Below are 25885 nucleotides of genomic sequence, written 5' to 3'. Positions count from 1 at the left end.
AACAGATGTAGAAAAAAATATATATATGAACATAAGGATTATTATTCTCCACAGTAGGAAGCCCCAAGTTATGCCCTAAGAAAGGTGAATAAAATAATAAAATAGGGGGCATATTTATTACTCATTTCACTAAGTTCTTATTTTCATACTTCATATTTTTATTCCAAACTTAGAAAAGTTACAAAAAGGGGAGCCTGGGTGGCTCAGTAGGTTGAGCGTCTGCCTTCGGCTCAGGTCATGATCCCAGGGTCCTGGGATCGAGCCCAGCATCGGGCTCCCTGCTCAGTGGGAAGCCTGCTTCTCCCTCTCCCACTCACCCTGCTTGTGTTCCCTCTCTCGCTGTGTCTCTCTCTCTCAAATAGATAAATAAAATCTTAAAAAAAAAAGTTACAAAAAATATTATGAGGTTCAGTGTACACTTTACACAGGCTTACGATTTGTTACATTTAGCCCCTTTACAAAGGTCTCTCTTTCTTTCTCTCTCTCATTGTAACAGATATATATAATTTTTACAAATCATATGAGAGCACACTATAGGCATCATGTCCCTTTCACTTAAACACTTCAGCATATGATTTCTAGGACCAGAGATGTTCTTTTATATAACCACAGTGCAATTATTGAAATCAGAAAATGTAACATCAATGCAATTGCCAAATCTATAATCCATCTTCAGATGTTGCCAGTTGTCTCAATAATATCCTTTATAGCTTTTTTGTCACAGTCCAGGATCTGAGCCAGGATTAGCCTCCGTATGTAATGCTCAAGTCTCTTTAGTATCTTTCAATCTGAAATAGTCACTTGGCCTTTTTTGTGTTTTACCATTATTTTTAAAGTGAATAGGCCCCTTATTTTATATAGTGTTCCTCCAATTAGGTTTATCCAACATTTCTTCTTGATTAGATTCAAGATTCACACTTTTGGCAGAAATGCCACAGGAAAAGATCATATCAGGAGGCATCTGCTAGTTTGACCCATTACTGACAACATTAACTTTGAAAAGTGTATATTTGAACCACATCAGTAAATCAAGAAGTGAGTAATACATGCGTAGATTTTTATGAAAGCTTATAAAAAATGAACCAAATATAAGAAATGTATGGCATTCCAAGAGAGAGCATATACTCACATTAGCCCTTTTTGACAAATAGGAAAATAAGTGAGCTGTTAGAAGCAGAACAAAAGAGAAATGGTTATGGGAAAATCTGGGAGACAGCGACATTTGCATATTAAGGAAAAGCAAGTTGCTAATAGTTTCAGAGAGGATATAATAAACTGGGGGTCATTTTTCAAAAACTAATTTGAATTCCCCGAGATTCCTTTTCCAGGACATCACTAGTAATTGTGTTTATAAATAACTGGGTCAGGGGGCACCTGGGTGGCTCTGTCAGTTAAGTGGCCAACTCCTGATTTCAGCTCATGTTACAATCTTGGGGTCCTGGAATCGAGCCCCAAGTCTGGCTCTGCACTCAACAGGGAGTCTTGAGATTCTCTCTCCCTCTCCCTCTGCCCCTCCCCCCACTCATGCGCGTGCATTGGCACAGGTGCACTCTCTCTCTCTCTCTCTAAAATAAATGAATAAATCTTTAAAAATAAATTGATAACTGATCCATGAAAATGGAAAATTTGATCTGTCTCTAGGGAAAAAAAGTGATTTCTTTTTAAGTTCACTTTGACTCAAAAGTTTTTTATTTCAAAAAGTTGTAGGAATATGTCACTATCATACAGCTTTTAGTAGCAAAATTTTATGAGTAAACTTACAAAAATACAATGTATAGATTTATAGTGTGTATATGTATATATAATAATACATATACACATATTTTAATGCATACAAAAAAGTGGAAGATTTGTTCCTTTCCATTAAGAAAGGTCATAATCCAAAAAGCATTAACTAATGTCCCCTTGGTTTCCTACTTTTCCCTATTCATGGAGTTTCCATGTGTAACAGGCAGCATTTTGGTTGAAGAATGATATCAGAAATCTCCTGTGGTAATTTTATTCCATCCCCACAACTGGATATAGTACAATGTTTTTTAGAGTCAAGTAGAAGGGAATTTCAGTGCATTACAATGTATAAACTGTAATTTCAGTCCCAATTTTCAGTAATTGTTCCATTAGAAAAAATAACTTCCCTGGAAGGTTCAGCCCTGTGCTACTTTTATGCAACTCTCTAGGCATGTAAACTTAAAAACCTGTATTGCACAAATAAGTTATTTTCTGTTTTGTTTTGTTAACAATTCACTTCACTTAGCACTCAAGTGAAGAATGAAGAGATTCTTTTTTTTTTATTTTATTCTTTTTTTATGATGCTGTGATGGCAAGAAGCAGGACAAGAAGTTACACATTGTTCTTCATTCTTATTCTTTGAAACTTAAAGACATTAGTTTTAATGAGGCTAACTCATGTGCAAGGCACCATTTTAAACTATAGTATAGAGTTTAAGGAAGAGAATGTCCTATCACTTGAGCTATTTAATATCACCTAAGGATTGTGAAATACAACAAATACAAATAATTTTGGGGTAATATTGCTATACAGTATTGTAATAATCCATGAATTACTCTGTAAGAAAAGTCAGCTGAAAAAGATGTGTGGAAACATCATGATGGAGGAACGGGATGAGGGAATGGTGGACTGCACATTGTGTGTGTGTGTCCCCAGTTGAGAATCTTCCTGAACTTTTAATCCCCAGGGAAAGGGATTAAAAGAAGAAGAAGAATAGTTCTTTCTTGGACGTCATTAAACAGTCTTCTTACCCTTTGCAACTTCTGCCATGGCATCTAACACATGAAGTCGTTCGAAGGTAAGGAAGGTTCATAGACCAAATGAAGAAAACATCTACCACATTCCTGTTGTCTTCCAACAGGTCTTCTTGTGTTAACTCCCTTTTGCCTGTTCGCTCTCCTACCTCCACAAGGATGCACTTTCCCTTCTAGTCATCTTTCAACAGCTGAGCCCTTATAAATGTGCCCTCACAAAAGACTGAGGGACAAACTATTGCAAGTAGACTTGGCTCCAGCCCTATACTGATAGCGTCTGGCTCCTGAGAAGATAAGAAAACTCTGTCACTTCTCCTTCATGTCAAATAACTTCATGGGACGGAAGAAATGAGTGGATTACTCAAAGTCACTTAGTGAATCATTAGCAGAGGAAACAATAACTGACTTTTGGACCCTGCTTACCCTTCACGTGTGGCCTTTCATTTCATCCATGAGAGAGCCCGTAGGGAACTCACGGCAAAATCATAAACCAGGGACCCACTGATTCCAGTACCAGCCTTTCACGACAAACGGCTACTTCCAGACGTTTCTGTGAGAACCCTTAAAAATAATCCTGTTTATATTTGAGGCCTTACAAGACAGTTGGTCAGTTTTACTCTTTTATTTTTATCCCTGTGGAAAAAGCAGGAAGCTGTTTATATGGGGATGGCTGCCTGTTGCCATGGGTAAATGCAGGGAGGCTAAAGAAAGGAGGTAACAGGTTAAGGCAGAACAACTGATATAAATATATTTAAAGGAAGGGACAAGGCAAAGCAGTTTTCCCATTTTTGCATTTTAACAAAAAAATGTTATAACTGCTATAGGTGGGAAGTAAGAGTTTCTTAAAACAGTTGTTTCTTCTTTTAAAGCAATTCCTCCAGGTATGAACTTTGGCCAGTTTTCACCCAAGTCGCAGAGACGAATTTGAGAGAAAATCAAATTCATGCTGCTTAAAGTGACATGAAATAGGGAAGTCTACATAATTTAAGAGTTAAAGCATATGACACTTGGGGTCAGTTATGTTCTTGCAAAGTGGAAATCATTACATAGTATTTTCCTTGTGGGAGCCTCCTCTTTGGGGTCATGAAAATAACATTTACCTTACATGATCAATGTGAGCATCCCTATACAAACAGTAGCAATACTGTGTAGTTTGGAATCAATGGTGTAACACGTCCAAGCCCCAATTTTATAATCCAAAATGAAAGCAGACACAGAAAAGCAGCAAAAGATATCAACTGACTGAAATCCTGGGCTGACCTCCTTCAGAAGGAAAAAAAGAAGAAAAACTTAGCGAGGGGTTAGCTTTGAAGTGGTCACTTCTTTAGTAACCTCAGGGACAGCCTAAATCTCTAGCATATTTTAAACCTAATCCGGGTTCTTTAAAAAGTTGTGGATATAATTCAGATACGGCCAGCCCCCTAAGCCGAACATTTCCACAGCTGCCTTGATTTGTTGGCTTGTGAGCCAGACATTAAAAATGTCTATTGGAGAAACTCCACCATGGCGTGGTAGGGAAAAAAAAAACAAAAAAACAGTCGCTCTTATTTCATCCTCCCACAATCCTGTGTAATACAGTCAAGAGAAAACTGGGGTTTGAAAAGAAGACACTGATTCACCCTCTCATCGTGACTGTAACGCCTAAGTCAGATGTTGAGCAAAAGTAAAGCAAGCAAAAGCACCGTGGAAAATCCAGCCCTTTGTATAGTTTCTCTTTCTCTTTCAAATCCTTCCTGGCAGATTTTATAATGAAGAAAATGAAAGACAACCAAATTATCTCCTTTTGAGAGCTGGTTAAATGTTTTATGGTATAATGAGCCTCTTCAACAGTTTGAGATAGGTGTATTGTACATCTCAATACGGAAAAATCACCGAGACATTGTTGAGGGAAAAAAGCAGGTTGCAGATTATGGGGGATCCATTCAGTCCATTTGTGTAAAAAAAAAAAGAAATGAAAAAAATAGACGTATATATTTTACACTTTTCTGGAAGAATATGTAAACCACAGCTAATAGTCATCACTCTCAGCCAGGGTATCTCAGTAGAGGCACTAATGACACTTTGGGCTGAGTAATGCCTTGCTGAGGAGGCTGTCCTGGGCATTGTACGATGTTTAGCAGCAACTCTGTACCCCTCTGCGAAATGCCGAAATGCCAGTAGCAACACCACTCCCTCTCCATTATGACCACCAGAAACGTCTCTAGAAACTGCCAAATGTCCCCTGGAAGGCAAAACTGTCCACAGTTGAGGACCACTGCTCTGGGGAATGAGACTGGAAGGAGAGGTTTTAGGTTTCATCTCTCCTTTTCTGAACTGTTTGGTTTATTTTTGTTTGTTTGACTTTACTATGAACATGTACTATTTTTATAAGTTATGTTTAAAAAAAGAAGAAGTTTCCAGATTCACCTCAGAACTCATATAGAACTTGGGGAAAAAATGAATTATATAACTTATAAAAATAGGGACGCCTGGGTGACTCAGTAGGTTAAGCATCTGCCTTCGGCTCAGGTCATGATCCGAGGGTCCTGGATCGAGTCCCACATTGGGCTCCTTGCTCAGCGGGGAGCCTGCTTCTCCCTCTGCCTGCTGCTCCCCCTGCTTGTACTTGCTCTCTCTCTCTCTCTCTCTCTGTCAAATAAATAAATAAAATCTTAAAAAAAATAACTTATAAAAATACTCCATAAAGTTGTGTTGCCATTTTGATTGATTTAGTAGCTTCATGTGGTACATTTATTCCAAAGAGCTTAAGGCTCTGTTAAAAAACAAAAATCAGTAAAAAATATTCTAAAATTTTTATAGCCAGAGAATGACAGCAGCAAAAATATTGGGAAGGTGGTAGCCAAAATCTAGTTATTTAATGAATGCACTTGGCAATGACATTGGGGGTTAAGAATTTATTTTCTCCCTAGTCATGCCAGCCCTCAGTGAAATTGCACGGAGTGTGAGCTGACCTCAGTATCCTTCCAACCTCTCATGCCACTGCCCTTTATCACCCGTTCATGCGTTTACTTAAATAAGCAGCAGGACTGTATTAGACTCTGAATTCTTTGGCATTTGAGAAGCATCAACAGCTTTGGTATAAATTAATGGTTTTATCCTTACCGGGGTCCTGCACTTGAACCTACTGCTCAGAGACAGGGAAGTTTTCATGGGGCATCTTCAGAGACCAGTGTCTCCTAGCAGGAACCGCATGGGGAACCACAAAGGCAGCCACCGGGTGAGGCCAGGGGCAAGGCCAGGTGGCTCCTCAGGAAGGTAAGAGTGAGGTCCATGAGAGGTGGGGATGGCCATGTTGTTCCAGTGAGGAGATAACCCAAAGGAAGAAGTGGAACCTAAAAACTTTCTAAAGACAAAAGTGAAAGTGTTTGGTCAAATTAAGGGGAAAGCGAGCAACACCCCAAAGGTGGGGGAGGGGACAGAGGTGAGAGGGGAAGGGGTAAAGGGAAACAACAATACTGAAGAGAGCCATATGAGCAGGAAGAGTCTCAGGAACATGACGGTGGAAAGCAAAGCGCCTGCCGGGGAGTGGAGAAGGGGCGGGAGATTAGACCCGGTAAGTGCCTCCAGGCAAAGGGTGTTTTCTTAAAGCACAGAACCAGTGGTGAGCTGTTATGGACAAGGGTTGATGAAGTACCTTTCCCAAAAGTCAGAGACATGAATAAGTAGGTTCTACTTTAAAAAAAAAATAGTATTTGTATTCTTCAAGTCACCATATTTTAACTTCATAAGGTTTACCCATCGTTCAGCCTTTGCCTTCATCCGTCTTCAGCCAAGATTTGAATTGCCATTTCCTGGTGCTGTGGGTGGTTAGGATAATGAGGGGTATTCTGTGGCTTTGCTTCATTTCTGGCCTCCCTTCCTTTTTGAGGGTGTGTCTCTCTTTGCTCCATAAAAGATACTGTCACATATGAACGCTGTCTGTGTGTGGCCCTGGAGCCCGCCCAGCCTGCGCCTTCATAATAACGGCAGCCGCCAGGAAAAGCCAGAAAATGGATTATAAACCTCAGTGTTAATGTTCAGACTAGCAGTGGCCATAATGCTGGTGCTCTTTTCTTCTCAAACAGGAAAAGAAAGAATGAATGTCCTGGGCTTTCTATGAAAGAAGTCATCATTTGCAAAAAAGGTTCTTCGTTGCTCCTCAAGGAGGTTGTGCTACTGATTTTTGAAAATATCGGTGTCTTCCAATTTGGAAAATTATAAAAAAAGAATTCTCCATTAAAAAATAAACAAGACCTTTTTTCCCTCTCCCTTATAATCTTAATTATGGCAGTATTTAAATTATTTCACTAAAATTGAAGTGTTAAGAATTATGAAATGGCCAACTAGAAGCTCTCTTTCACATAAACCACTTGTCACAGTGGTTCCTAATCTGAAAGAAATGGAGAAGTTCCTTAAGCTATGTCCAACACTTCTGAGAGTTAAACAGAAATTGCAAGTTCACTTTCAATAAAGTTGCACAGGCTAATTGAAATGTCAGGCACCTTTGATTCTGCCTGGAATTATACTAATGTAATGTGGCAGCACTTGTTATCTCTTACTGATCAAGATTGCTGTTATGCAGAAAAGGAAGAGAGACAAGAGGAAAGGAACAGGATTGAGGTCTAGACCTGAGCAATCTTTGTTAAACTGGGTGAATTTTCATCTCAACAGGCCTCGGTTTTCTCATCTGTAAACTGGGCATATTGCTGACTGTGGTGTGTTCCTACGAGTATTGGAATGGTCTGTGTAAGCACTTGGGCTTTGTAAAGCAGAGGGCTCCCTATGTTTTAGACACTGTTCTAGGTGCTTTTCATGGTTTCATTCAAAACAACATTGTGAAGTTGCCACAGTTGTTATCCCACTGTTTAGGATGAGGAAATTAAGACGTAAAAAGTTTTTAAAAACTTATCTAAGGCCACAGCACTGATGAACTGGGGTCTCAACCAAGGCAATCTGGTCAAGAGTCTATGGCTCTTCATGACAAATCCGTGCTCTCCACCACTCTGCTCTATTACCCTGATATGTAATGAATCTAATGTGCGATCACTTCTGTCAATACTATTATTCTATGTCATTGTTATTAAGAAGGAGAAAAATAAATTGCTACCAAATAAATTTATTCTGTTTAGTAGAAAAATTCAAACCTCAAAGGGCACCTGGGTGGCTCAGTCAGTTAGGTGTCTGCCTTCGGCTCGGGTCATGGTCCCAGAGTCCTGGGATCAAAGTTCCGCATCAGGCTCATCGGACTCCCTGCTCAGCGGGGAGCCTGCTTCTCCCTCTCCCACTCCCCCTGCTTGTGTTCTCTTTCTCTGACAAATGAATAAATGAAATCTTTTAAAAAAAATTTCAAACCTCAAGATCCATGGTGGTAAAATGGTTGGTAATCATTGCTCTATAATGGGGAATTTTACATTTTATGGTCAGTCATTAATTTAGTCACTAGGACGACTCTCATATAAAGTGACCTTCCCATCATTCTCTCTTTTCTCCGAGTCATTCATTCATTCATTCACCAACTGCATCCAGGTACTATATAATAGTCTTTTTTTTTCACAGATTCAAATGTAGTGTTATTCTGAAACCACAGCGTGCTTATAATAATACATGTCGTTATACTCATTAAATACAAAATGTGTTTTTAGATTTCTAAGTATATGCTCCGAAATAAAAAGCCTTTACTTAATTCACTTTCCCGCTTTGTTCTGTTACTAATTTGTAACTTATTTATATACAGCTACACACAAAAAAGCATTTTCTGAAGTATATAAAAAGTCTCACGCTTCCTCTGAGATTTCATCCAAATTGAATGAATGAGTAGAAAACAAATAAAGGGGAGGAAAAAATAGCCCCCAAACAATCCTTATATTCTATGGATTCTAGTATAAAACAAGATATAAGGCACATAATCCTTTTCCCGTGTCCTGGTATACAGTTCTTATAAACCCAATTTGTAAAAAGTTTAAAAACAAAAGCCTTCTTCTAACTACAACCAATTAGAATGCAGTTAGCTACAGTGGATGGTCCATTCCCAATTGTCCAACTGCAGGCTTTTCAGTTTATAGATTAACCATACTCCTTGTTGTACCATTTTCTCATTTTATGCTTCGATGCTTCTCTTCCTTTAGCCTTGTACCTGTTCATTAACATGTGAAAATAAGGGGCTCAAAGAATAGAGTTTTAAGATAGAACTCTATGAGGCACTTTGGCTCCTCATTAGCAGTTCTCATGGGGCTTTCATCAGAGAAAAGAGACAATACAATGAATTACATTAGGTTTCATAAATCAAATTAAAATATCCTCCTTTCATTAGTTCGGTTGACTGTATATGACACCTTTACAGCTGGAAACATCCTTAGAGATCATGAATTCCTACCTCTAGACTTTACAAATGATGACACTAGAGCCCAGCCAAGGTGGGTGACCTGCCCCAGGTCACTCACTTAGATAACATCATAGTCAGGATGAGAAACTAGGTTTTGCTAATGTTTCAACCTTTTCCTTTGAACCCTCTATTCTAATATTTATCCAGACTCATGTTTTTCCAGTATATTTGATTTCTTCAGTATTACATAGTGAAAAATTGAGTGAATTCAAATAAGACAATTCCATTAATAATTGCAAGAAAATTAGTTTATTTGAATAGTTTTGATACTTTCCTTCCATCCATGGTAAATCAGTTATTTATCTCTTGTATACAAAGCCTTTTCAAATCACTTTAACAAAGAATATGGATCCAACAGAATGAATAACAAAAGTTCACTTTTTCCAAGAGCATTTAGTATAGAGGTAAATAACTTGAATATTTTTGGAAGGAGATAGAAGAAGGAAGAGAAGAAAGAAAAAAGGGGAAAAGAGGGAGGGAGCAAGGAGATGCAAATGTTATTATAATGATTCAGTTCTTGCTTCAAGGATGTAATAGTTTCATAGTATTATTGAAAATTGTTTTGTTATAGATTCTTTGTGATTGTCAGGAAACGTTACCACATATACGCATGACCTCTCTTTGTATACCCTTCTCTAGAATATGTTCTTTAATAAACTATAAGAGCAGATACCCTATATTGGTATGCTCATAACCTATTATTTCTATGAATCATCAGCCCCAGAACAAAATTAGTTTCCCAAAGATTGCCCATTGATTTATTTCTGCTTTGAGTTATAGAGTGTAAATAAGTCAATATAAAAAAAGAATTGCCTGAAAAATTCAAAGAAGAGTATTGATTAAGATAATTTAATGTCATTTATGTTTAGAATCATACAACCAAGTATATACTACATTCATATATTACCTAGGACTTTGGTGTATTATAATACTTTTGTGCTGCATTTTGCTTCTTTCATCTTGATCTACTTTTATTTTTTCATTTTAAAATTTGATCACTTAATTCAATTAAGTCTATAATTTCTCTAAATTTTTACTTATAAAGTCTCTAAACTTGTCTTTAGTTGCCAATTAACAAACATTTCTGGGAGCCTAGCTGGCTCAGTTGGTTGAGCATCTGACTCTTGATTTTGGCTTAGGTCATGACTTGTGGGGCTCTGCACTCACTGTGGAGTGTGCTTAAGATTCTCTTCCTTGGAGCACCTGGGTGGCTCAGTCAGTTAAGCGTCTGCCTCAGCCTTTGGCTCAGGTCATGATCCCAGGGTCGTGGGATTGGGTCCCACATCGGGCTCCTTGCTCAACCGGGAGCCTGCTTCTTCCTTTGCCACTCCACCTGCTTGTGCTCTCTTTCTCTCTCTCTGTCAAATAAATAAAATCTTAAAAAAAAAAAAAGATTCTCTTCCTCTTCCTCTTTCCCTCCCCCACCCCCGTTCATACTCTGTCTCTCAAAAAAAAAAAAAAATTAAATAGTTACATAATTAACTAACCCATTTCTTCAAACATTGTGCTACTAAGAATTAAAAGTAACTATTTTTATATATCTTAAAATCTGAATAAAAATTAGAACAAAAGATGTTTCATTTGTTATAGATAATGGTAAATTGTGTTTTTAATACTGTAAAACTAAATTTTTAATGTCTAAAAATGAGCCACAGGACATTTAGTGCATTAAAATTTTTTTCGGGTATTTTTTGTATAGTTACTTTTAAAGATGCACAATTCTGTTTGTTGTGCAATTTTTTATTAAACTTCTGAAAATATGCACATAAGCTAGCTAGTCATTTTGAATAAAAAGCAAAATGAGTAGATAAATGATTATGATAACACTATCAGTGTTTGTTTTTTATATGGAATAAGAGTCTAAATATTTAAATTTAGTCTGTTAACGAAGTTTATTATGTGGCTAGGACATTCATATTACAAATTCTGTGATAATTGAGGTTTTTCTTGCATTCAACTGTGGCAAACATAAATGGGGGAACAACAATAATGAAAAGTTAAAATAAGTTTTTACATAAGCCCCAACCACTCTACTAAGGGCTTTTCACATTTTACTTATTTGTTTTCAGAATTCTGGGCATGGCTGTCTTAATTCTATGTGGTAGCAGTTTTTATAATTGTCCTGTTACAGAAGAAAAAACAGGTTTACAAATTAAATAACTTCTCATAAAACTCATATTGAATAAGTGGCTGAGTTGGAATTTGAAGCAAGTTTTGGCTCTTGAGCTCTTTCCACAAATAACAAGTTCATTGTCACTTGGCCATCACAATGTATAGGTTTATTTGGAGAGTAACTTTATAAAATCAATCTAAAGGTCAAAATTCTTCAGGCTTGTTTACCCAGGCAAGAAAATAAAGAAGGTCATTCTCTGGATAACTGAAGAAAATGCTTCTTTCACCTAAATTGACTAGGATGGTTGATAAGAATTTCCATATTATTAACTCAGTTGTCCTCTTTCAAATGTAATCTCTGAAATGAAGAACTGAATGGAGAATAGGACTTCATATATAAGATGCTAAGAAAAATGGATTGAATTGATTGATTCAATGAAGTAATTCTATTTTTTATTAATTAAATTGAATATTTGGAATTAAATGGTCAAAAATAAAATTTTATTTAGTATTTTTCTGATTCTCCTATATAACCTTTACCTTCTTTATTTTTTATTTTTTATTGAAATATAGTTGACGCCCAATGTTACATTAGTTTCGGGTGTCTAACAGAGTGATTAGAGAGCTCTCTACCTTCTGCTGTGCTCACAAGTGAGGCTGCCATGTGTCACTATACGACACTATTACAGTGCTATTGACTCTATGCCCTATGTGGTACCTTTCATCCCTGTGACTTATTCATTCCATAACTGGAAGCCCATACTTCCCACTCCCCTTCATCCATTTTACCCAACCCCATCCCCTCTAGCAACCATCAATTTGTTCTCTGTATTTATAGGTCTGTTTCTGCTTTTTAGTTTGTTTGTTCATTTGATTTGTTTGTTAGATTCTACATATAATTAAAATCATGCAGTATTTATCTTTCTCTGTCGGATTTATTTTCTTAGCATAATACCTTCTAGGTCCATCCAGGTTGCTGCAAATGGCATAATTTCACTCTTTTTTATGACTAATATTCTATTGTATATCAGTTCTATATCTTCTTTATCCATGCATCTATTGATGGACTCTTAGACTGCTTCCATATCTTGGCTATTTTAATAATGCTTCAGTAAACGTAAGCATATGTCTTTTTGAATTAGTGTTTTCATTTTTGGGTGGTAAATACCCAGTAGTGGAATTATGGAATTGTATGGTATTTCTATTTTTAATTACTCGATAAACCTCCACACTGTTTTCCACAGTGGTTGCATCAATTTACATTCATTCCCACCAACAGTGCACAAGGGTTCCCTTTTCTCCACATTCCGGACAACAGTTGTTATTTCTTGTCTTTTTGATTGTAGCCATTCTGACAGGTGTAAAGTAATATGTCTTTATGATTTTGAGTTGCATTTTCCTGATAATGAATGATGTTGAGCATCTTTTCATGTGTCTGTTGATCATCTGTATGTCTTCTTTGGAAAAATGTCTATTCAGGTCCTCTGCCAATTATTTAATCTGATTCTTTGTTTTTTTGGTGTTGAGTTGTGTAAGTTCTTTGTATATTTTGGATATTACCTCTTATCAGATATATCATTAACAAATATCTTCTCCTGTTCAGTAGGTTACCTTTTCCTTTAGTTGGTGGTTTTCTTTGCTATACAAAAGCTTTTTATTTTCACATAGTCCCAATAATTTATTTTTGCTTTTGTTTCCCTTGTGTAAGGAGATATATCTAGAAAAATGCTATTAAGACTGATGTCAAACAGATTACTGCCTATGTTTTCTTCTAGGAATTTTATGGTTTCAGGCCTCACGTTTAGGTCTTTAATCTATCTTGAGTTTGTTTTTGTGTATGGTGTTAGAAAGTCCAGTTTCATTCTTTTGCATGTAGATTTCCAGTTTTTTCAACACCTGGCTTTTCTGAAAAAGAGCCTGGCTTTTTACTGAAGAGCCTGGCTTTTCCCCAGTATATATTCTTGCCTCCTTTGTCATAGGTTAATTGACCGTATATGCATGGGTTTATTTCTGGGCTCTCTATTCTGTTCCACTGATCATCTATTTTTATACCTGTACCATACTGTTCTGATTACTATAGCTTTGTACTGTATCTTCAAATCTGGGATTAATATACCTCCAGCTATATTCTTCTTTTCTCAAGATTGCTTTGGCAATTTAGGGTCTTTTGTGGTTCCATACAAATTTTAGGGTTATTTGTTCTAATTCTATATTTATAGAGATTGCATTGAATCTGTAGATTGTGTTAGGTAGAATGGACATCTTAACAATATTAATTCTTTCAATCTATGAACATGTTATATCTTTCCATTTGTTTACGTGATCTTCAGTTTCTCTCATCAGTATTTTGTAGTTTTTAAAGTACAGGTCTTTCCCCTCCTTAGTTTAGTTTATTCTTAGGTATTTTATTCGTTTTGGCACAATTATAAATGGAATTGTTTTCTTATTTTCTCTTTCTGCTCCTTCATTATTAGTGTATAGAAATACAACAGATTTTTGTATATTATACTTTTATATCCTGCAACTTTACTGAATTCCTTTATTAGTTCTACTAGTTTTTTGGTGAAGTCTTTAGGGTTTTCTATGTATAGTGTTATGTCATCTTTAAATAGTGACAGTTTTTTTTTTCTTCCTTACCAATTTAGATGGCTTTTTTTCTTATCTGATTACTGTGACTAGACTTTAAGTACTATGTTGAATAGAAGTGGTGAGAGTGGACATCCCTGTCTTGTTCCAACTTTAGAGGGAAACCTCTCAGTTTTTCACCATTGAGTATGATGTTAGCTGTGGGTTTGTCATATATGGTTTTTATTTTCAGGTATTTTCCTCTAAACCCACTTTGTTGAGAGATTTTATCATGAATGGTGTTGAATTCTATCAAATGCTTTTTCTGTACCCATTGAGATGATCATATGATTTTTATCTTTCATTTTTTTAATGTGGTTTATCACATCGATTGATTTCCAAATATTGAACAATCCTTGTATCCTCAGGATAAATCCCACTTCATTATGGTTAGTGATCCTTTTAAGGTATTAAATGTGGTTTACTAATATTATGTTGAGGATTTCATCAGGGATATTGGCCTGTAGTTTTCTTTTTTTGTAGTGCCTTTGTCTGGTTTTGTATCAGGGTAATGCTGGCCTCATATAGTGTATTTCAAAGCTTTCTTTCCTCTCCTATTGTTTGGAATTGTTTGAGGAGAATAGATATTAACTCTTTTCTAAATGTGCGATAGAACTCACTGTGAAGCCACCTGGTCTTGGACTTTAGTTTGTTGGGAGTTTTTCAATTACCTATTCAATTTTGTTATTAGTAATCAGTCTGTTCAGATTTTGTATTCTTCATCTAGTTTTGGAAGATTGTATGTTTCTAGGAATTTATCCATTTCTTCTGGGTTGTCCAAATTTTGGCATAGACTTTTTTGTAGTTGTCTCTTATAATCCTTTGTATTTCTGTGATGTCAGTTGTTACTTCTCTTTCATTTCTGATTTTATTTATTTTTGTCCTCTTTCTTTTTTTCTTGATGAGTCTGGCTAAAGGTTTATCAATTTTTTTTTTTTTTTTAGATTTTATTTATTCATTTGCGAGAGAGACAGAGAACAAGCAGGGGGAGAGGCAGAGGGAGAGGGAGAAGCAGACTCCCTGCTGAGCAAGGAGCCTGATGTGGGGCTCGATCCCAGGACCCTGGGATCATGACCTGAGCTGAAGGCAGACACTTAACCATCTGAGCCACCCAGGCGCCCCTAAAAGTTTATCAATTTTATCTTTTCAAAGAACCAAGTCTTGGTTTCATTGATCTTTTCTTTTCTTTTTTTTTAAGTCTGTTTCATTTATTACTGTTCTGATACTTTTTATTTCCTTCCTTCTACTAACTTTCTTTGTTCTTTGTTCTTTTTCTAGTTCCTTTAGGTGTAAGTTTAGATTGTTTGAGATTTTTCTTGTTTCTTGACATAGGCTTGTATCAAATTAAATTATCCTCTAAGAACTGCTTTCACTACATCCCAAAGATTTTGGTCTGTTGTGTTTTCCTTTTAATTTGTCTCCATGTATTTTTTAATTTCTTCTTTGATTTCTTTCTTGACCCATTGGTTAGTAGCATGTTGTTTAGCCTCCATGTGTTTGTGTTTTTCAAGGTTTTTTTATTGGAATTGATTTCTAGTTTCACACTGTTGTGGTTGGAAAAGATGCTTGATATGATTTCAGTCTTCTTAAATTTATTGAGATTGGTTTCATGGCCTAATGTGTGATCTGTTCTGGAGAATGTTCCATGTATACTTGAAAAGAATATGTATTCTGTTGTTTAGGGGTGGCATGTTCTGTATATATCTGTTAAGTTCATCTGGTCTAATGTGTCATTCAAAGCCACTGTTTTCCTGTTGATTTTCTGTTTGAATGATCTATCCAATAATGTAAGTGGAGGTATTAAAGTCCCCTACTGTTATTGTATTACTGTTGATTTTTCCCTTTATGTCTGTTAATATTTGCTTTATGTATTTAGGTGCTCCAGTGTTGGGTGCATAGATATTTACAATTGTTATATCTTCTTGTTGGATTGATACTTCATTATGTAATGCCCTTCTTTGTCTCTTGTTACAGTCTTTGTTTTAAAGTCTTTTTCAGGGGTGCCTGGGTGGCTCAGTCATTAGGTGTCTGCCTTCGGCTCGGGTCATGATCCCAGAGACCTGGGATCGAGCCCCGCATTGGGCTCCCTGCTCAGCGGGAAGCCTGCGTCTCCCTCTCCCACTCCCCGTACTTGTGTTCCAGCTCTATCTCTCTCTCTGTCAAATGAATAAATAAAATCTTTAAAAAAAAATCTTAAGAAAACTGAGTAAAAAGTTACCCTTTAAAAATAAATAAATAAAAATAATAAAAAAAAGAAAGTCTTTTTCATCTGATGTAAGTATTGCTTCCCTGGCATTTTTTTTTCCTTCCATAGGCAGAGAATATCTTTTTCCATCTCTTCACTCTCAGTCTATATGTGTCTTTAGGTCTTAAGTGATTTTGTAGGCAGTACATAAAGTCTTTTTTTTTTAATCCATTCTATCACTTTATGTCTTTTGTGGAAGCATTTAGACTGTTTACATTTAAATTATTGATAGGTATATACTTATTTCCATTTTGTTAAATTTTTTTCTGGTTGTTTTTGTAATTCTCCGTTCTTTTCTTTTTCTTTTGCTCTCTTTCTTTGTGATTGGTGACCTTCTTTTGTGTTATACTTAGCTTTCGTTCTCTTTATTTTTCTGTGTATCTATTATAGGTTTTTGGTTTGTGGTTACCATGAGGTTCATTTATAACATCCTAAGAATATAACAGTCTACATTAAGTTGATGGTCACTTAAATTTGAACACATCCTAAAAGAACTTAATTTTTACTCCCCCCTCTATGTTTTATTTATATGTTGTCATAGTTTACATCTTTTTATTTTGTGAGTCTCCTTAGCTAATTTTTTAGATACAATTGATTTTACTTTTGTCTTTTAACCTTCATACTAGCTTTATAAGTGATTGCTCTACTACCTTTACTATATGTTTGCTTTTACTCATGAAATTTTTTCCTTTTATAATTTTCTTACTTTTAATCATGGCTTTTTCTTTTCCACTTAAGGAACTTCCTTTAACATTTCTTGTAAAGCTGGTCCAGTGGGATGAATTCCTTTAACTCTTGTTTGTCTGGGAAACTCTTTATCTCTCTCAATTCTGAATGATAATCTTGCTGGGTAGAGTAGTCTTGGTTGTAGGTTTTCTTCCCTTCAGCACTTGGAATATATCATGCCACCCTTTCTGGCCTGCAAAGTTTCTGGTGAAAAATAGGCTGACAACCTTATGTGGTTTCCTTGTATGCTACTAATTGCTCCTCTCTTGCTGCTTTTAAAATTCTCTCTTTATATTTAATCGTTGACATTTTAATTATTATATGTCATGGTGGGGACCTCCTTGGGTTCATCTTGTTTGGAACTCTCTGTGCTTCCTGAAATGGGTTGTCTGTTTCCTTTTCCATGTTAGAAAAATTTTCAGCTATTGTTTCTTCAAATAAGTTTTCTGCTCTTTTCTACTTTTTTTTTTCTGAGACCCCTATAATGCAAATGTTTGCTCACTTGATGCCCAAGAGAATCCTTAACATATCCTCATTTTTAAAAATTCTTTTATATTTTCGCTGTTCAACTTCTGTGCTTTCCATTACCCTGCCTTACAGATCACTGATTCATTCTTCTTCATCCCCTAATTTACTCTTGATTCACTCTGGTATTCTTTTCATTTCAGTTATTATGTTCTTCAACTCTAACTGGTTCTTTTTTATATTTTATCTTTTTGTTGAAGTTACCACTGAGTTCATCCACTCTTCTTTCTAGTTCAGTGAACAACTTTATGACCGTTACTTTGAACTCTTTATCAGGTAGATTTGTTATCTCCATTGCATTTAGTTTTTTTTCTTTTTCCCCTGAGGTTTTGTCTTGCTCTTTTGTTTGGAGCATATTTCTCTCTGTCGTCATTTTGCTTGACTTTCTGTGTTTGTCTCCATAAATTAGGCACAAGAGCTATTTCTAACCTTGAAAGAATGGTCTTGTGTATAGTCATCCCCTGTGTAGATTTTGTATGCCTGGTGAATTTGTTTGGCTGGTTAGAGCTGTGGCTGGCATGGGCTGGGTGTCCTGGGGCACTTTATGCTGGGACTGCCTGCCAGGATAGCTGTAGTTGAATTGGGCATGGGTCAGGGTGGTTCCAGAAATCTCCATGCAGAGAGTGTGTTGGCAGGATGGCTGGAGCTGAGGCAGGCACCAGTCAGGGTGCCCCAGGGTACATAGAACACCCTGGCAATACAGCTAAAGCTAAAGCAGATGCAGGCCTGGTCAGTCGTGGGACTCCTACACCAAAGGAATAGTATAGATAAGAAAAGGTCTGAGGACTACTAAGTCCTGTGACAATACAATATTAAGAACCCCCCAAAATGAGGAAAGACCAAAGAAGGAAATTTAAAAGAAGTGGTGAGTTAGGAAGAAAATCAAATTGTGGGGTTCTGGAAGATGAATGAAAAGGTATTTCAAAGAAGAGGAAGGGGTTACTTGTGTCAAATGCTGGATATAGGTCAAGGAAGATGAAAACTGAGATTAAATATTTGGATTTAGCAATATGTAGGCAACTGGTGACTCTTCCAAGCAGATTTTAAGTGTACCAGTTGGGGGGCAAATGCCTGATTATTGTGAAAAGAGAAAAATGGAAAGAGGGTAAGTGCAGACACAAGTACTAAAAGACAATTCTTTCAGAGTTTTGACTTAAGGAGAGATAAGGAATATACATAGGGAAGAAAAGGGAGAATAGAGGAATAAAACAGTAGCTGGAGGGGAAAGTAGACCCAAGAGAGATTTGTTTGTTTTAAGATGGAAGAAATAATATCATTTCATATGCTGATGAGCCTGAGATGAAAAGCTGATGATGCTAAAGAGGGAAGGGAGGACTGTGGCGTTCAAGATCATTGAGTAAACAGAAATGGGACCTATGTTAGTTTTCTCCAACTATTATAACAAATTACTATAGGCTTTCAGCTTCAAACAATACAAATTGATCATCTCTAAAGTTCTGTAGGTCAGAGTGTGTGGGGATTGGGAGGATTTGGCTGAGTCTTCTGTTCACGGTATCACAAGGCCAAAATCAAAGTGTTGCCTAGAGTTGGCTTTAATATGGAGACTGTGGGAGAGAATCCACTTCCAAGCTCATTCAAGTTGTTGGCAGAACTAAGTGCCTTATGGTTGTATGACTAAGGTCCCCATTTCCTTCCTGGCTGACAATCAGGAGACTCTCTCAGCTCCTTAAAGTCACGGGCATTCCTCGTCATGTTGCCCCCTCTGTGTTAACCGGCAACAGCACTGGAGTCCTTCTCAGGCATCAAATTCCACTAACTTTTCTGCCACGTTTCTGCCTCGTCTCTCCACACTCTCCAGGCAGAGTAAGTTCTCTGCTTTTATGGGCTCAAGTCCGGGATAATCTCCTTCTGTTGAAGTCTGTAACCTTAATTTCGTCTGTGAAATCACTTTTTGCCATGTAAGCTAACATATTCACAGGTGTGGTGATTAGGAAATAGATCTCTTTACGGGGACTACTTCACCTACCACAGGAACATCTCTGTCGGTTTTAGACAGGAAGCAGAGTAGAATATGCAGGTGTGCTATATAGATGGCAAGGGGGTCAACATAGGCTGGAAGTCCCCTGGGACTGCTCCTGTTTTCATCATCAGGTAAATGTAAAGCTAGGGCTATAGGAGGTCCGAGAAGGAGAGAAATGAGTGGGAAACTGAATGTACTAGATGTGGTATCATTTCCATGCAAAACAAAGCATTTAGCTGATGTCCTCAACCAAAAATATAAAGAGACCAGTCAGCCCAGTGGTTATTAAGCCTGAGAGCAATAGGAATTGAAAAGAGAGCATCAAGATGAAAAAAGATGTTGCAAACTTGGACTGGATGAATATTTAGGGAGAGGGAAAAGGAGAAATCCTATCTAGGGGATGGGTAACATTTCATTAAAATAAGGCACATGCCATAAAAATAAGGAAGTTGGTGGCATGAGGGCACTAATTTGACGGGGGCAAGGGGAGTTGAAAAATTCAGCGTTTGACGTGTTGCATTGACGGAATGCTGGGACTTCTGTCAGGCAAGCAGACATGGAGGCTTGGAAACTGGGAGAACGATGGGGCCCAGAGATGTAAATTGAGAAATTTTTGAGGAGCTAGAATTTGTAGTTATAAGAGCAGATATATTTTCTAATCATTTACCTCATAGGATTGCTGTTAAGATGATAAATAATAGTCTATAGATAATAAATAATATAGTAGATAATGCCTGGTACAGAGCACCTTGCATACAGTAAGCATTCTATAAATATTAACTCAATTTATTTTCATTATTATTATAAAATGGTAGTGCTAGAATTCAAACTCCATTCTTTCTGACTCCAAAGGTTGTTTCTCAACTACATGACCTGTAAGTTAAGGATAAACAATCCATAAAACTCATTTCGTATTTATTATAGTCTTCCTTTTCTGTTTATCTTTTTTTAAACAAAATCTTTGAGGGGCAAAATATTGGGCGCCTGGGTGGCTCAGTTGGTTTGGCAACTGCCTTTGGCTCAGGTCATGATCCTGGAGTGCTGGGATCGAGTCCCGCATCGGGCTCCCTGCTCGGCGGGGAGTCTGCTTCTCCCTCTGACCCTCCCCCCTCTCATGTGCTCTCTTTCTCTCTCTCTCTCTCTCATTCTCGCTTTCTCAAATAAATAAATAAAATCTTAAAAAAATTGTATATATTCATCAATACTCCATTGTATGTGAATATATACATGTAGACACACATACATGTTTATAATAATTACAAACAAGTTGAAATATTTGAATATCGTTTCTAATCCTTATGTACTTTGTGTTCCCATTATAGGCTTTGTTTGGAAAAGATTAGAAATGTCAATCTAACATACTCAATTTCCTCAGATCTCTGTTCTGAAAACCATTTGAATTTTTTTCTTAGTGAATAATATGAGGTATATTAGTAGACAATGCTTTGGCTAGAGGATACATAAAATTCTCCTTTTTGTGGTCCTCTTAAGAAGTGTCACAAGCAGCAAAACATTTTTTATTTTGAATTCCTCTGGCTGGGTACTAACCACTGAGCCATTATTCATAAAAAGCATGAAATTGGGAATTCGTGATGCCCTAGGCAGCTGTGACATCACAATCGAAGACACCCACCATGCATGGGAGCAGCTTGAGCTCAGTCCTCCCTCAGTGCGCCAGCTGGCTTCCATCATGACAGACACGGCTCTTCTTTATGGTCTACTGCCATTCCCCTCCCTGGCCCCTCCCTCCAGGGGAGATGCCAACCAGTCTGAGCCTCTATAAACAACCCTGTCAGCTTCTGTGCTCATGAGGCCTTTTCCTCCAGCCCTGTTAGGGGGCAGATACTTGCCTGCTTTCCTGACAGACATTTTTTGGTTTAACACAAAGCAATTGTTTCAGACTTGCTAATGTATGTGAAACACATGGAGTTCAATGCATTTACCAGACTGTAGCTTGCTTCATCTTGGTAAATTTGGAAATGAGCAGTGTTGCTGCATGCATGTGCGTTGGGTGTGTGTATATATATATATATCCCTACCTGCATTTAATGAATTTCTACTTTTTGCCTTAGTTTCTAAAACAATATCAAAAATCTCTTACCATTCATCCATAAGTATTTCAGAGCCTGGTGTGAACAGTTTTATCGTAGACTGTTGCCAGGTGTTGGTCAGAGACCTCCTCTTGCAGGAGGAAAACGGGGCCTCTGTAGCAACTCCCCCATAAGTGAGTTCTGGAAAACACTGTCAGTCCTTTGTACAACTTTTTGGAGACTCCCTTCATTCCACCAAGTTAAGAATTCACACTGTTAATGAGGGAGTCTACTTTACCTTATTTTTATTATTTTAGGGAAATATTTTATTATATTTTAGTTTGATTATTTTTAATCTGTGAATGAAGCTAGGGGTAAGCATGTGATGATAATGATAATGAAGAGAACCAGTTGGCTAAAGGAACAGCCCAATCACTTTTAAAATTTATTTTAAAATCTCAAAAAACAAAATAAAATAAAATTTCACAGATATTGTTAAATTTTTTTTCTTTCCTAAAAAGTGACCTTTTCATTTCCCTTGATCGTTTGTGATCCTAACCTTTACTTTTCCAATATTCTCACATTTCTTTATCTCCCAACCCATATAAAGGTAATTTCCAGATAAAATTAAAATCATAGGGCTTGAAGTAAAAATGGAAGTTAGAATCCACACTATTCTACAAAATGCATAATGATTACAGCACATATTTATAGCACTTTATGGTTTAAGAGGCAACAAAACATACCACTTTGTTTATGCCTGACAGCCATCTTCTGTGCAGAGCAGCATCATCACTTTTCAGAGGACAGAACTGAAGCTCGTGAGGTTAAGAAATGTGCCAGCATACATAGATAGGATTAGGTAGAACTGTATGTAATTGGCATTTCACCTTCCTTGACCTACAACTTCACGTGGTTAGTGAGTGATAGATAGGACGCCAATCCCGACATCTTCCTCTCATACTGCAGTGCCTGGATTCTTGGTCTGTGTGATTTTTTTTTACTGCTAGAATGTTTAGATCATTTCTATAAAGCCCTTAAAAATAATATGGTTGGCAACTTGTTACCTGCCTCAGCCTTAAGATGAACCTGATTACATGGTAGTAAGTTAAGAAGCTTTATACACTCGCCAAGGTAAACAGTAAGGGAAAAGGAGGTAAAATATAAAAGTATGCAGGTTTCATAAAACTGCCTGAAATTCTGAGTTTAAGTATGATGGAAACAGAAATGTCATGACTCACTCTTTCATAGGAATAACAACCAAGTAACAATTAAATAATGAAATTTAAGCCACTTGAACTGTGTGTGCAAAATTTGTATTATATAGGAGAGGTAGTTACTGAGTTACTAAAATTTGGGTTTATTAACTCCTGTTATATGGGCCTTCCGGTATCTTTCACTTACACCTTTAGTAGTAAAATGTAAAATATTTTTTTCCTAAAATTTTTTGCCCTAAAATCCCTAAGATATTCCATTGCTGTATGACTATGCTACTGTCATCCTTGTTTGTTATTCATGTATCAACTTGGAAAATAGGTACACACCGACACACTGGGAAAGGTGTATGAAAATTTGCAAATGAAGGGCGTCAAAATAAATATGTTAATACAAAGTATACTACCAATACAGCCTGGTCTCTAGTGATAATGGTTCAGTTTCAGCTCAGCTTGCACTATCACCATTTCTGGAAGACAAGAACAATATCTTTTTATAGTCACTGCAAGGTAATGGCTCTAAGTAAAACACTAAATCATAGTAATAGACTATATTATTTCACATGAATAAAAAGGTAGCATTTATAACATGTTATAATAAACAATTTAAATTATTATTTACAACAATGAATAAAGGCGGTAAAATTCGATGGAATTCTAAGATTATTTTTAAAATGGCACTTTGCTTACGTTAAACATTGCAAGCAAAGTTAGAAACCCGTGGCTGTATCCCCACTCCCATTTTTTACAGGAGATGGCTGACCATTAGAACACAATCAAGAAGTTTTAATTAGTTTCAAAATATACCTCATTTTCTGAACCAAATTTCTGTCTTCCAACTTCCTGTATTATCAGTCTCTATCACGATCAAACCTTGTTCCAATTGAATAGATAGTGATGCCAAAACTGAGTGCTTACAACTCACTTTCTCACTTTTTACCCCTCCTTCCTGGCCCTAAAGACATGGAGAGAAAGAACCTTGAACCTTGAAAGAAGACATCTGTATCTCACAATATTTTACCAAGAGATCTGGAAATTCCATTGTGAACCCTATGAGAGTGTTATGTGAAATATTCATATTACCTTATGTATGAATGGCTGAATTCAGGGGAAAAAATAAGGAAGCAACTCTACGATCAGAAATGAAATGAAAACAGTCCTAGGCAATTAAGTATCTACCAGTTTCTGGGGGCCTTGAACTTTGGTTTCATGTCTGTATAGGGTCAAGATCCCGGCCGAAAACCAGAACCCAGAAAGCCCCCAGCATCAGCAATAGGCTAAGGTGGGGGTGCATAGAAATCCACTTTGCAGAGGCAGACAAAAATTGATTCACAAGACAAATTGCAAAGAACCACTATAATACAAACTCTATTTTCTAACCACAGTTCAATATAGACAGAATCTAGTAGCAATAACAACAAAAAGGATTGTTGTAGAAGTAGGACTGTTTTCTCTGATGTTCTGTATAAAATGTCTTGACATCAAAGACCTTCTTGGAAGATTACACTGCATAGTTAAGCTCTGCTCAACAGAGAAGACCCCCCACCTTTAAATACTATGAAAATGAAGTTACTATTTTCTGTAAACATATTTACCCTTTTTTCATTCCAGTAGTTATTCAGTCACCCCACCCAGGAAGGTCAGTTATATCCATTCACTCACTTACTGCACAAATATTTAATGATATAACTATGTGTCAGGTTCCTCTAGCCATTAAAGACACAGTGATGAAAAAGATACACATAGTTTTAGCTATCATAGAGCTTACTGTATAGCAAAGACACATTATATATAGTATGTGTTAAATACATATTTAATTAAATGTGGTAAATCTGTTCAGAGAATGGACCTCTTTTTGAAAAATTACAATAGAGAAGAATGGCACATGCATTTTATTTGAAACCTTGCCAAAGATCTGTATTTACAAAGAACTAACAAATTGGCTTTGTATAGAAATAACTGATAGCCTTTTAATTTCATAATATGTAATCACATAGAATAAAGCTGGAAACCATTACTTACTTAACATGGAGAAAATTGTCCTTTCAAGAACATGCATTATAACATGCTTTTGAAATACGATCAGTTAACTTTATAACTAACTAAAAGTGGGGTGCCCGTAGAAACCAATGATCCATTCTCCTCAAACATGGTATTGTGTCCCTGTGACAATTGTTATATGATGGTATAATCCCCCTAGAGAAAACTATGAGGGTTTCCCACCACCTGCCCCAAAGAGAAAAGTCAATTTGCACATGCTAGTTATTCAACTATGACCTGTTTGTGCAGCATAATTCCCAAGATATTCAACTTACAAATAGGCCCACTTATTGGACCTGCTGGTTGGAGCCAGTCTTTTAAACTTAAAGAGGGGAAATCCTCTGGGGGGTTTATGGAGGAGGGAGGGAGCAAAATCTAATCCTTCGTAGCACGTTGGCTGGCTGCCAAAGCACTCCAGAGGAATTCAGGAGAAAAAACCGTGGAATGCAGCCCCATCTGGAGAGGTTGTCTGATGACAGAGAGAGCATCCTGGAAGCTACCACCAGTGCTCCGTATGCTGGTCCTGGTTACTGCACGGAGACTCTGAGGTGTGGCATGAGCAGCCAGTACCCGTTCTCTGTCTTGACTGCAGCATCCTCGGTTCAGACACCCCTGAGGGAGGGAGATGGAACATAGGTTGTCTTTTCCACAGCAATATAAGCAAATGATTTATCTTAATTATTTTTAGATTGCAATATGTTGCCTCATATGTCAGATGTACATTAAAGAGCAATTAGCTTAAATGTCAGCATCAAATGATTCACTACTTAGCATTCCAGAAACAGAAGACAAAAATAATGACTCCAAGTGTCAGCAGACACCAATCTGAACATTTTCAATAGCAGTATACTCTTCTTTCTACTTGGAATATAGAATGAGCTTTTCTGTCTTAAATTCCATCCAAGAGATAGTAACCACAAAAACAAAATAAAACGAAATCCAAAAGACAGTCACTAGTCAATAAACTGAGGTCCATAAGCTAAATCTGGCCTGCCACATGCTTTCGCATATGAAGTTTTTTTGGAACAAAGCCATGTCCATTCATTTACATACTATAAGTACTTGCTTTAATGTTTTAATGGCAGAATCAATAGTTGCGACGGAGACCATATGGCCTGCAAAACCTAAAATATTTACCATCTGGCCCTTTATAGAAAAAGTTTGCTGACCCCTGGTTTATAAAGTGTGAATAATTCTGCAAAGTGTATCCTTTGCACAGAAGCCCAAGGACTGCACAGAGAGAGGATTTTGGAGATCTGTGGAG

The sequence above is a fragment of the Callorhinus ursinus genome, unplaced genomic scaffold (genome assembly GCF_003265705.2).
Source record: "Callorhinus ursinus isolate GAN/ISIS: 27379988/994484 unplaced genomic scaffold, GSC_fseal_2.0 scaffold17, whole genome shotgun sequence".
NCBI classification, from domain to species: domain Eukaryota; kingdom Metazoa; phylum Chordata; class Mammalia; order Carnivora; family Otariidae; genus Callorhinus; species Callorhinus ursinus.
The sequence above is the reverse complement of the archived record's forward strand: the minus strand, read 5'-3'. Positions refer to the sequence as shown.